Source organism: Equus caballus, chromosome 1 (assembly GCF_041296265.1).
Source record: "Equus caballus isolate H_3958 breed thoroughbred chromosome 1, TB-T2T, whole genome shotgun sequence".
In the NCBI taxonomy this organism is placed as follows: Eukaryota; Metazoa; Chordata; class Mammalia; order Perissodactyla; family Equidae; genus Equus; species Equus caballus.
Window position 1 is genome coordinate 192,374,847 of NC_091684.1, and position 14,556 is coordinate 192,389,402.

General features: G+C 35.8%; 1 long non-coding RNA gene across 6 annotated transcripts in view; it reads left to right on the forward strand.

The window, feature by feature from the left end:
* Window positions 1-14,556, forward strand: part of LOC111769263 (uncharacterized) — a 162,474-nt gene that overhangs the window by 33,477 nt on the left and 114,441 nt on the right. For 4 of the 6 annotated variants that reach the window (XR_002802129.2, XR_011441117.1, XR_011441116.1 and 1 more), the window contains exon 2: window positions 11,807-11,933. This is a non-coding gene — a long non-coding RNA (uncharacterized lncRNA). Of the gene's footprint in view, window positions 1-9,164; window positions 9,783-11,806; window positions 11,934-14,556 lie in introns of all 6 variants that reach the window. The other 2 variants (XR_011441118.1, XR_002802128.2) reach the window with 1 other exon arrangement.

Genomic DNA, 14,556 nt, shown 5'->3' on the forward strand with positions numbered 1-14,556 from the left:
TGCAATTGAAATTTTAAAAACCAGACCAAAAAAACCCTGAAAGAACTGATCTCTAGCAGATCATTACTAAAGAAAATCATGAAGGGAATATTTCAGGCAAAAGAAGAGTGAATTTCAGATGCACAAAGGCAGCCACATTAAAAAAATACGTATATAACACTTTTTAAAAGAAAGCGCTAAATAGTACGAGAGCTATGCCATATTCAAGGATTGAAAGTTTCACTATTATGAAAATGCCCGTTTTCTCCAAGTAAATTTGTAGATTCAATCTCAACCAAAATCTCAGTATTTTTTCAGTGTTTGTTTAAACTAAATCTGAACTTTCTATGAACTACAGAGGTCCACGAATATCCAGGATGATACTGAACCAGCCGGAGGACTTTTACTATCCACTATCAATGCTAATTGTGAATACAGTCGATAGTATGTGGATAAACAGACGAAACGTGCAAAACAGAGTCAAGAAACTTACACATATATGTACACATGATTTAGACAAAATCACCCTGGGCAAGTTAATGGGAACAAGAATCTTGACCCAGCATTCATATCTTATACAAAGATAATTCCAGATGTATTGCACAGCTAAATGAGAGAAGAAAACAATGTCAGGAAAATATCTTCACAATTTGCGGTAGGCAGAGTACTTAGAAAACCACAAAAACATTAATCACAGAGAATAAAACAGGTCACTAATTAAACATTGATAAATGGCTTGAACAAACACTTCCTCAAAGATTCTGTCTAAATGGCCAATATACATATAAAATGGGCTCAGTCTCATTAGTCATCAGAAATAAACCAAATTAAAAAATACAAAGAGTGTAGAAGAATATGTAAAATTTAGTAAACAGAAAATGCCAAGACTAGGCAAGGATATGGAACAACTGCCATCATATGTTGCTAGTGAGAGTACAAATAGTTGCAACTATCTTTGTATATCTGTTAGACAGTAAAACTACTGTTGAACATACATAGACTCTGTGATCTAGAACTTTAGCTTATAGGTATATAAACAACAGAATTAATACAGATGTTCACCAAAAGATATTTATGAAAAGATTCACAGTGGCATTCTTTATAATAATTCCCAAACTGGAAGCAACCAAATGGTTATCTACGGAAGAATGAAAAACACTTGTATATTCTCACAATGTAGAATTTTATAGCAATAAAAAAATATCGGCTACATAAAACATCATGGATAAATAGAGCAATATAATTAGTAAAAGACATCAAATATGACATACTTGTTGTTTACTTTCATTCATACAAAATTCAAGAATAGGCAAAACTAATCTTTGGTATTAGGACTTAAACAGCTGTCCTGGGGAACGTGGTGGGAGTGGAGACTGGGGAAGGGTGGTGCAGGCTTCCTTTAATGTGCCGTTTCGTGACCTTGTGTGTCATTTTATTAGTATATCCACTTTTATAATTCATAAGTCCATTTAAGCAAGTTTTGTGCACTTTTGCACATGTAAGTTTTCAGATAAAAAGTTCATAATATATTTTTACATAGAGAAAAGGTTACGTATAATTATTTATAAAATGTATAAAACAGATACTATATGTGTATGGACATATTTATGTATGAAAAGTTGAATGCGTTATAATATTACATGAAAATTGAGAATGCAACATTAAATGCATGGCAGCAGTATTATTGCAAAGAATGGGGAAAACAAGAAAAGAGGATGTCTTAGTACAGATGGACTATCAGTATGTAAACAGCATCATAGACAAGTTTTTTCTCTGCACTGTGACATACACACAACTAAGCCTTCACACTAATTCACTTACCCTAACAGGGATTTGATTTTCTTGCCATCTTTGCTATAAAACAAGGGTGCATATAGCTATTTTACTCAGGTAGCAAGATTTCACACAAAAATACAGAAAAATCCAACAAGATTTTTTAAACCAGTTTCTGTAGCAGAATATCGGTCCCTTAAAGAGGGTATTATTATCAAAATAAATTTATTGACTCTCAAATAGCTTTTCATATATCATCTAATAAAAGTTCTGCTCAATTCATTCTCTTTGCTTTCTTTTCTTATAAAAATTTCACATTTCCCCACACTTCATTTTTCAGAAAGTCTCTATTGTTTAAAAAAAAATCCTATCCTGAACTTAACATTTACTTTACTTCACTTCTCTTTTTTGAAGAAGACGATTAGCCCTGAGCTAACATCTGCCACCAATCCACCTCTTTTTGCTGAGGAAGACTGGCCCTGAGCTAACATCTGTGCCCATCTTTCTCTACTTTATATGTGGGATACCTGCCACAGAATGACTTGATAAGTGGTGCATAGGTGCACACCTGGGATCCAAATCAGTGAACCCTAGGGTGCCAAAGCGGAGTGTGCAAACTTAACTGCTATGCCACCAGGCTGGCCTCTTTACTTCACATTTTTATATTGCCATTTCACACTTGTTCATTGAAATTTAGAGTGGGTGTATATAAGGTGTAGTTGACATTTTCGTTCCTTTCCTATACCAATACCTTATCACCTTTGTCAGTGTTAGCTGTATTTTTTTTTTTTTTTTTGGTGAGGAAGATTGTCCCTGAGCTAACATCTGTACCAGTCTTCCTCTAGTTTGTATGTGGGAGTCTGCCACAGCATGGCTTGATGAGTGATGTGTAGGTCTGTGCCTGGCATCCAAACCCACAAATCCTGGGCTACTGAAGCAGAGTGCGCGAACTTAACCACTACACCACCAGGCCAGCCCCAGGATTTTTAAATGTAGTGCTCACTCATTCAGGGTAAGTCCAAAAGAAAACCTCAGTCAGCAAATACCTCTAGTCACTCATGTCCTAGTTAGAGATGGGGAGCTAATGTACATAATGAAAATAGTATTCCCATACATATTTGGGCGTTTGAAATCAGCCAATGCAAAAAAGTTACATTTTAAATCTACTTTTATAAAAATATGCGTACATAAAAAAAAGTTAAAATTCCACAGAAAGTTGAAAAATAAAGTTATAAAAAGGAAATATCCTCTCCCCAAAATCATCCACTAATACTACTATCTTATTTAATTAATGCCTACAAAACCTGTAGTAGGCAAAATAATGGCTCCCAAAGACACGGTTGCCCTAATTTCAAGAACCTGCAGACACGTTAGGTTATGTGGAAAAGAGGAATTAGCCCTCGGATGCAACTGAAGGTGCTGATCAGCTGACCTTGAGATGGTGAAATTCTTCCTAATTATTTAGTGGTCTCTGTGTAATCACAAGAGTCCTTACAAGTGGGAGAGGAAGGCAGGAGAGAGCGACCTGGAAGATGGCAGTGTGAGAAGGACGTGATCTACTGTTGCTGGCCTTGAACATGGAGGAAGAAGGCCACAAGCCAAGGTGGCTTCTAAAAGCTGGACAAGGCAAGGGAAATGATTCTCTCCTCTAGCCTCCACAAGGAACACAGTGCTGCAGACACCTTTATTGTAGCACAGTGAAACCCACTTGGCATTCTCACCTCCTGAGCTATAACGTAATAAATTTGCGTTGTTTAAGCCACTAACTTTTTGGTAATTTTTCATAATTTGTTACAATCCCAACAAGAAAGTAATACAATATGTTAATAAAAAGTATATTTTATTTACACAGGTCAGAACTCCCGGGGGAGCAATTCGCCTTCCCCGAGTCCCCTGAAGTCATGTAGTGCACATCTGGGGCAGCTCCATGTGATGGTGGCCACAGTTCTGCACGCCACTATTTCTGCTTACATGGTAGAGAAATTCCTATATCAGTACATACAGAGCTTTGTCCGCACTAATGATGCTGATATTCTGTTTTATAATTGTACCATAATTTCATCATACTTTAACTGTAAATTAAAGTCTTAGAATAAGAGTCTTTCTATCATCTATATCCATAACCAATAGAACTATAATTTAACACATGTTGAAGTGTATTTAAGTTGTTCCCAGTATTAGTTATTACAGCCAATACAATTGCTCTCCTTTATGCAATACATTGACTTATTTTAAAAGTGTGTCTGCAGGCTAAATTGCCAGGTTGTAGAATACAGCTTTCATTTCATAGATACAGCCAGTGACCCTGTGCCAGACATTGTAAAGATCCTCCTAGATGTTCTTCTTTTAAATTTAATCTAACCCATGAAATTTAAATAGCCCATGAAATGTAGGTATTTTTGTTTTCCTTTTACACCAAAGGAAGGTAGAGCTAAAATATATCAAGTAATTTTAATATGTCCTGAGAGTTTGAACAAAATTAATAGCTCTTAAACAAAGTGCCCTTTAGTGATGTGGCACTTTTGCAACCAAAGTTTTCAATTTAAAAAACTCAGTTAAATCTCAAAGCAACTTAAACAAATAATTTGACCGATAACTAGTAGTAACTTAGTTTGTTTAAATTATTTTCAGGTAATTATGGGCAAATTTTAAAGAATAACAAAGGTCATTTAACACAGTGGTACAATAATTTTTAATGCTGTTTTTCTCAATGCAAAGAAAATAAAAATAGTTTTCAATAGAGATCACAGAAACATACATATATATTTTTAAGTGAGGCAATATTAAAGGGAAGCATATAAATTTCTTCTGTATATAATAGCAGTTTTCCATAGCCTGGAATGTCTGTGGGCTCTCGTTCAGACAGAATCATAGTCAATTCTGTCAGCTGGGCTATGATAGCACCACAAACTCTGTCAATAATTTACTTTTCATTTTCATTCATGACAGTACAATTAAGGTGACTTTTGTGTCCCTGCACAGATTTACATGATTCTGTGCTTTAATTCTCTTACATGAGACCCAAACACTTTAATCACATTCTCTTCAAAAATATTGAAAATTGTTTATAATGGGCATTTGGTTTTTTAACAGGAATAGAGAAATGCATATATTCAAAAGTGGCTAATGTTATCAAGTGTTTTGTAATGAATCAACTAAATTTCAATGGCACAGTTATAGTCTTTGGAAGCCACTTGTTCAAGTCAAAACTAGTGTTGCAGATTTTGCTTTAAACCTTAGTTGAAAATAGCTCATAAACATCCACATCTAAATGAATCATGACCCATAAACATTGTTGTTTACCTTATTTTTATGTAAAGTGTGTTATATACATTGGAAATTCATAATAAGGAAGTCGGTACATTCAACAATGGTGGGACTAAAAAGCTTCCACACAACAAAGGAAACCGTCTTCAAAATGAAAAGACAACCTAACGATTGGGAGAAGATATCTGCAAATCACATATCTGATAAGGGGTTAATATCCAATATATAAAGAACTCATACAACTTAACAACAAAAAAACCAAACAACCCAATTAACAAATGGGCAAAGCATCTGAACAGACATTTCTCCAAAGAAGTTATACAGATGGCCAACAGGCACATGAAAAGGTGTTCAACATCACTAATTATTAGGGAAATGCAAATCAAAACTACAATCAGATAATCACCTCACATCCATCCGAATGGCTATGATTAACAAGACAAGAAATAATAAGTGTTACAGGGGATGTGGAGAAAAGGGGACCTTCATACACTACTGGTAGGAATGTAAATTGGTGCAGCCATTATGGAAAACAGTATAGAGATTCCTCAAAAAATAAGGAATAGAGGGCCAGCCCCAGTGGCTTAGTGCATGCTCCGCCTTGATGGTCCAGGTTCCTTTCCCCGGTGCAGACCTACACCACTTGTCTAGCAGTGGCCATGTTATGATGGTGGATCACACACAAAATAGAGAAAGATTGGAAACAATGTTATCTCAGGGAGAATCTTCCTCAGTGAAAAATAAAGATTAAAGAAAGAAAGAATAGAACTACCATATGATCCAACTATTCCACTTCCAGGTATTTATCCAAAGAACATGAAAACATGAATGTCAAAAGATATTTGCACTCCTACATTCATTGCAGTGTTACTCACAATAGCCCAGACTTGGAAACAACCTAAGTGCCCATCAAGGGACAAATGGATAAAGAAGATGTGGTATATATTCACAATGGAATACTACTCAGCCATAAAAAAGATAAAATCTTGCCATTTGCAACAGCATCGATGGACCTTTAGGGCATTATGCTAAGTGAAATAAGTCAGAAGGAGAAAGTCAAATACTGTATGATCTCACTAGTCAATAGAAGATAAAAACAATAACAACAACAACAAACAAACTCAAAGATACAGAGGTTAGACTGATAGTTACCAGAGGGGAAGGCGGGTAGGTGGGGGTGAAAGGGGTGACTGGGCACATGTGTGTGGTGATGGATGGTAATTAGTCTTTGAGTGGTGAACATGATTTAGTCTACACAGAAATCGAAATGTAATGATGTACACCTGAAATTTATATAATGTTGTAAACCAGTGTTACCTCAAGAAAAACAAATAAACAAAAAACAACAGTGGTGGGAAATGAGGGAAGAGCAGAGGCAATAATTCCAAAGGATAAAGCAGGAACAAAATGTGAGTGTGAAATGAGGTACAGAATATTTGGAAATAATTTGAAATGTGGTGGGAACAAAAAAGATGATGAACATCAGAAATAAAGGAGAGGAAAAAGAATTACAGGACTCGAACCTCTGTTCTAGACTTAGAAAAGTGCTAATATTATATCCCCAGTTTTTATTTTAAATTTCAAGACAGAAACATTTTACATTTCAGTCACTGGTTTTACGTAAACCTTCTGGTCAATTCTTAGTTACACATAGCTTTATGTACATGCAGCCTGGTTTAAGTATGTTCAGAAGAAAGAAAGATGTTTCTTCCTTCTGCCTGAAACAGTCAGGTCTCATTTTCTTTTCTTTCCTTTTCATTGCTTTTCCTTTCTTTTCTCTTCTCCTTTCCTTTTTTTTTTTTTTTTTTTGACTAGGCTATAAATTACTGAGAGACCAACTTCTATTTTATTTATTCCTGTCTCCTTGCATTCTCATTAGCTCTGCCTCGAGCTTGTCTCTGGAATTTCCTCATATGTTTTATATAACTTGGCTTCAATAGCTGCACTGGGAGAATGTTTTAAATATTTACTATATAATAATAGCTCCAATATCTAAGGGGTCCAAACCTGGTTATGTTTAAATTAGTCATTAAAATGCAATTGCATTAGTACGTAATACATGTCAGTCTGGAAGTCTGCCTTGCTGGATCCACACTGTCACTATATATATTAAGGTGAAACGGATTCTCTCTTTATAAGAGTAAATAGCCCTTTTGCTGTTTTCTCTTCTCTTAGGAATAAAACAGCTTTTGGAATTATTCTGTATTGATGTGAATGAGCACGAGATGGGAAAATCACATGTAGTTACGGATAATGAGATTCTTGTAATCGACAGGGAGATTAATCTGTCAATTTAAATAAGGGAGCCCTGAGAACGATCCTAGGGCAAAGCCAAAGTAGGGACAGGGTGACACTGAACTCAGACGCAAGGAGACAATTGCCATTTTCAGAATGATACCGCAACAGGAGCTCTGGGTCACAGGAATCTGTAACCCAGATATCCTGATCATGTGCTGAACTGTCTTTCAGTTTCAAAACAGAAACAGCACAAAAAATATTAAATCCTGGAAGCAATTTGTCACATTACTTTTGGGGAGAATTTCCATAAATTGTTAATCTCCTGATGAGAAATACACTTACCAAAGAAAACAGATATGCATTTTATTATAATCATTCTCATTTTATTACATGTTCCTAATTTCTTTGTAGAAATATACCATGTAAGGGCATAATCTCAGAAAACCATTTGATAAATCTTATTCAAGTTTATACATCACTTGTGACTAAATGAAATGTCGTTTATTTTACAACACTGTAATCTGGAACCTCAAGGTCATCAGAAATAAAAAATAAATTACAGATCAATGATAAGTACCAAGAATATAGTTGCAAACAAAAAGACACATAGCCTCATAGAAGTTGAATTTAATAATTTTTTGTAACGTCAAAAGAAGCATTCTATATTTATAATCCCTCCCTTAAAATGACAAGAAAATTGAAATGTAATGAAAGGCAACAGGGCACAATCCACACTTGAAGAATCTGAGAAATAAAAAGGCACAGGCGTTGATTAAGCCATGTTCTGAGGAAGTAAGTTCTTGTTAAAAGTCGTTTCTAAATTTTTGATCACTGTGCGACTGGCCCTTTTATTAGTCTAAACTTTTGCATGGCTTTTTTTTTAACATTTAAAGTCTCACTTCTTATTATTTTTCTCTTCTATATCATTTGCTAACTTTGAGTTGCCAGGAATTGCTTTTATCTTTTCTCAGAATTGGAGCTCTCGCAGCATAAATGCCAAAGGAGTTAACTACACGATGTTAGCTTTGAAGTCTCTTCAACGGTTTCCCTTCATATCTTAAGTCCTCTTAACTGTTTCCGTGTCCATTCTACTACTCACTCAATTATCCTTCCAATGTTTTGATATCTTTCCCTATTTTGATAATCTAACTTTGAAAATTAATCATTAGAGAGTGTTTTTTTATCTTTAGCATATGCTTCTCCTTTTCAGTCTGTGTCAAATGCATGTTTTTATTTCAATAAAGTGTTTGGAAGAAATTCTCTCATTTAAATAGATTTTACTTACCATTTTCAGGGGCTTATTATTTTTTATAATTAGGGACAATTTTTCGATACTTTATTTTTTTCAGCTCTTACAATTGTAATTTTGCCATTATTTGTGATCATTTTTCCCACTTAGAGGTTAAACTCCATGAGCAAAGACTTGGTCCTTTCTTCACTCATTATTGCACATTTAATACCTAGCCCATACCTTGTGATTCAATAATATGTGTGAAAGAAATGGACAAATTAGTGTCATTTAGTGTCCTGCATCTCGCCGTCACATGGAGAAAAACTTGCATGACTATTACTTCTCCAATAACGTTTAAGAGAAATAGCCTCATGTCCTTGACTTGATAAGCAGCATTGCATAACAGTTGAGAGTGAGGGCTCTGAAGCTAGACAACCAGGTTTTTCACTCTGGCTAAGCTATATGATATTGGAAAAATTAACAAAATGTTCTTCCTTGGCTTCCTCATATGTAAAATGGAGATGATAATGATATCCACCCTCTAAAGTTGTTCTGAGGATTTGATATGTTAATATCTGTTAAACACGCTGTAGTGCCTGACACCTAGTAAGCACAATATGTGTGTTTACTTAATAGACTAATTTTTCCCAACTTATTTTATTTCCTAATGTTACAGACTGAGTTGTGTTTCCCCCACAATTCATATGTTGAAGGCTGTTGGGCAGAAACACCATGCGTTGGTTATCGATGTCAGAGGAGGCCTTCATGGAGGATAGCAGAGATCATCACAGTGACAGCCACCAGCAATAGAAGTCTAAACACTTCTGTCTGCTTCATCTTGTTATTGGAGTTGCCAAGAAAATCACAGCACAGTCAAGCACTGGATGGAACAACTCTATACTCACAGAGAGAAGAGACAGGAAACTCGACTCCAATAGTATGTATTGGCCCCCATGGCCGGCAGAAGCCCCCGGCAGCTGACACAGGGAAATTGGCCTATGAGCATTGCTCTTGCCGTAGTGGAAGGATTCCTTCCCTTCCCCCAACGAGTGAGAAATACTAAATGCTAGGAGTGGGCCAGAACAAAGCAGAGCAAAGGAGTACACATTGAGCCTGCAACTGGAAAACATACTCCCACCCAAGGTGCTAGGCCCAGAACAGGCTGTGTGGACAATTTATCTTCTAGTAAGGAAGTATTCCAGGCCCCTGGCCCCCTCTTATGTGACTGATGGGGTACTCACCATCTGCCTTTCCCAACAAATCTGACTGCATTTGGAGACGGGCCTTTAGGAAGGTAAGTGTTAAGCGAGATCATAAAGGTGGGTCCTAATCCAATAGCACTGACATCCTTATGAGAAGAAGAGACACAAGGGATGGAAGTGCACAGTGAAAAGGACACAGCAAGAAGGTGACCACCTGCAAGCCAGTGAGTGAGGTTTTACGAGAAACCAAATCTGCCAAGAATGTCATCTTGGACTTCCAGCTTCCAGAACTGTGAGAAAATAAATTATGGTTGCTTAAGCCTACCACTCTGGTATTTTGTTATGATAATCCTAGCAAAGTAATATATTAATCATCTTAAGATTCATGAACAATAGAATGCCCTCCACCCGTCTCCCTGCAGAGATAACGTTTTACTGGTGCTTCTTGAGGTGTTTACACCAATACACAGACAGGGGACATTTTTTTTTTCTTTTAAGGGATGTGGAGGATATGTGACATTTTCATTGCCTTTCCATTTGAAAAATAAAGTTTCAACAAGAAATGTGTAAATAGATTATGTTTGCCATACTATATTGTATAACATTGTTATCAAACTTTGGCCTGTGATATCTTTTAAGTCAGGACCACAATTTTCTAAATTTGACACTCACAAATTAGTGCAATTACTAACACACGTTAACTACACAAATACGTATTTGGTGAAACACAGACCAAAGCTAATTGGTAAGGAAAAAAGCTTGTGTTTTGAAGCACGTGATTCCATACTCGAGGTATTTCAAATGGCCTGTCGCCAAATATAAGTCTCTGAACAAAGTGTAGAACTATGATTAATGTAAAAGAAAAACTATTTGATGATATTAATTAAAAAGAACCTAAATAATTCAAAACAAAAACAAAATAATAAAATACTAATTTCAAGTTCAAAGTTATGACCATACATAAAATAAATTATTGTAACTTTGATATATTTAATGTCTAAAAAACTCTAAGTCTCCTAAATTTGATGATTAAATGGCCCAATTTTGTAAATGTAATAAAATAAATTTTAAGAAGAATTAAGATTTCTTTTTCTTTTTTTTTGCTGGGAAAGTTTCACCCTGAGCTAACATCTGTTGCCAATCTTCCACTCCTTTTTATTTCCTCCCCAAAGCCCCAGTACATAGTTGGATATTCTAGCTGTAAGTCCTTCTAGCTCTTCTATGTGAGCTGCCGCCACAGCATGGCTACTGACAGACGTGTGGTGTGGCTCTGCACCTGGGAACAGAACCCAGGCCGCTGTATTGGACCATGCCGAACTTTAACTACTAGGCCATCAGGGCTGGCTCAGAAGAACTAAGATTTTGAAGATAAATTGTTACAGAGTTACAAAAGAAAATAATTAAGTAGATAATTGAATTATTTTGAATGCCTTGGTACTTCCATGTTAGAACATACAGGAATTTCTTAAGTCCTTAAGTGCATTTAAAATAGAAATGTTGGACACATTTAGATACTAGTTATTTCCTTGGCGTACATACTGTCAGGTGCAAATGAATCTTCTTTTTAAGCAGTTTTTTTGTTTAAATAAAACATGTTCAGTGTATAGCTATCGCATCACTGTCACTCTCTAAATCAATATTTACCAACACTTGAGGCCCGAGTGAGGTGGTATATATTTTATGGTTTTAAAATTTTGAAAATAAATTAATTTAAGGCCGCTTGTCATCTAATAGATTTAATAATGTGGTTGCGTGTTTACAGTACTTATGCTAAGTAAAAGGTCTGAGGATAAAGACGGGAGTCAGAATCCCTTGCTTCTGCTCCTTACTGTCTAGAGTTTCTTTGGTGTTGATATATGAAAATATTGAAATGTCCGGAGTTTTGCTATCATTATTTTAGGAATGCTCTGCTGAAATTCTAATTCTGACATTGATTTATTTAGGAGACAGAAAGTGTCACAGTTTCTTTTTATTTTGTATACTTTGGATTTGTAGCTGGCTCAGTTTAATATGGCTCCATAGAGACTGAAAAATGTGATAAAAGAAATGAGCTGCGTCGACTCAGGGAGAAGAAAAAAATAAGGAAATGAACATTTAAATTTTCTTATAATGACAGGAGAGAACGGGAAAGGAAGATAACTGTATTCATGAGTGAAGCAAAGGAAGAGACTCTAGAAAAAAGGTGGCCAATTTCTTGACCAGTAAGGAGAGAATAAAGAGAGAAAAATAGAAAAAAAGTAAAGGTAATTTTCATGTTTTAAACTTTTTAGTCACATTTTAAAGAATTTTAACTGGCATATTTTCTATAGGCTTCCTATCCTAAAAGCAAAGAGAGAATACTTGAAAAGTCAGTCTCTTTGAAGTACCGTGATACTTGCCAGCAATTAAAATAGACTCTAATTTTGTTGAAAATGTCATAAGTATGCTTAAAATTATCTGGACCATTATACAAAATATCGTTAATAGTGATTGCTTATTGCTTGATGTCCCTTGATATCAGAATTTTGAATGATTTCAATTTCTTTGCTTGTATGCATTTTTTTGTCTGTCAAACTCTTCAAAATGAGCACATTTAATTTTTCAGTCATGGTTCAAAGCAGAAAATCAAAAATTTTAAGCAGGAAACTTTTTTTACCCCTTGAGCACATAAAATCTTTCCAAGGGCAGAAGAAACAAGTTTTAGGTTGGAACTTCAGAAATGTCTCTCTAAACAACAGAAAATTGACTCATCAAGACACACAATACTTATGAGGTGGCTAATATAATCATGTACCCCATCTTCCTAGCTATGATAAAAGGATCAGAAAATAAGAATGAAGAAGACTTTTCAGCTGCCAAGACAGATGATCACTGAAAAAGGATAGAGAATTTCAACAATAGGTTGGCAGTGCTCATTTATCTTCTATACTTGTCACAATCTAGTACAACCTAGATATTCTTTAACCCAGGAAATAAATGTTCACATTCATTACCACCAACACATATAACAAAAGAGGTAAAAAGATGCATATATACACAGTTGTGTGCTGTATAACATATATACATGAACATATATATACACACACAGTCATGTGCCACATAACAACAGTTCAGTCAACCATGGACCACCTATAAAATGATGGGTCTATAAGATTAGTGCTATATAGCCTAGGTGTGTAGCAGACTATACCATCTAGGTTTGTGTAAGGGATACTGAACATATCAATCTCAAATTTGTGTGCCCAAGGCATAATAAGCCAATCACTGAGACATGGGTGCTTGGAGATGGAGAAAGGTTTGTTCAAATTGGCCAAAATGAGAAGGCAGGAGCATGGATTCTCTCAAGTCTGGCTGAACAAGAGAAGAAAGCATTGTTTTGATTAGCATTTCCCTGATAATTAATGATGTTGAGTATCTTTTCATATGCCTGTTATGATCCAGAAATTCCATTTCTGGGTGTATATCCAAAAGGAAATCAGGATCTTGAAGAGATATCTGTACTCCCATATTTATTGCAGTATTATTCACAATAGCCAAGAGATGAAAATAACTCAAGTGTTCATTAACAGATGAATAAAGAAAATGTGTTATATATATATACAATGGAATATCATTCAGCCTTGAAAAAGAAGGAAATCCTGCCGTTTGAGACAACATAGATTAACTTGGAGGACATTATGCTAAATGAAATATGCCAGTCACAGAAGGACAAAAACTGCCTGATTCCACTTATATGAGCATTTAAAATAGTCAAAATCGTAGAGGAAGAGATACAATAGTAGTTGCCATGGGCTGGGGGAGGCAGGGAATGGAGAGTAGTTGTTCAATGGGTATAAAGTTTCAGTTAAGCTAAATGAATAAGTTCTAGACATCTGCTGTGTGACATAATGCCATAATGTACAACAACATAGCTGACAATATGGTATTGTGCATTTCAAAATTAAGAGGGTAGATCTCACGTTAAGTGTTCTTACCACATGCACACATACACACAAGAGACACAAGGAAACTGTGAGCAATGTTGGATACGTCTATTACCTTGATAGTGGTGATGATATCACAGGTGTTTGCATATGTCCAGACTCATCAAATTGTAAACACTAAATATGTGCAGTTCTTTGTATATCAATTATACCTCAAGGAAGCCATTAAAAATAAACAAACAATCTCCTAAACTGTGGATGTCCGATGTCTTGTGGAAAGGCATAAAAATGGTTCACGAGTGGATTGCTAGATATGGAAAATTGCATGCCTGTCTCACTTTCCTTTGTACCTGGGCTCTGCCTTTTTCAGAATGTCATGCCCATATTCTAAAAGGCCGGATGCTCCTCGTAGCTGGGACACAGAGTAAAAGCAATAAAATCCATGCTTCAGCCCATTGCTTCTCCTCTCTCACTGTAAATGTAGTTATTTATTCTCATAAACAAGATTTTAATTCTGTAATGTTCCACCTCCAACTGGTGCCAACTTATCATGCAGAAGCATCTGTAAAGCAGACTAAACTGTCTTCTGCCTCACTTACCTGACCATAGCAAACTCCCCATGAGGTCATTGTGATGGGTTGGTGGTAAGAGGCAATGTAGCAGGAGTGGGTGCTCTGGGAGCATGATCCACTCACTTGGGCAACTTACTTGTGCTTTCAGAACAGACTTGAGGCCATACTCTTATACAGCATTTTTACTTGATGGTACAGGAATGCTGCTCACACATTTATGGCTTGGCCGATTAGATAATGCCCATTCATTTTGCAGGCTCACTTTTAAGTCAATGGTATTTAATCTCCACTAGAACCCAAAAGGGATTTTCTTCAAACCCTAAGAGCCCACATTGTAATTCTCTTTGAGGACTTGCAACAGACTCCACACACATCCTAATATGCCACAGGAA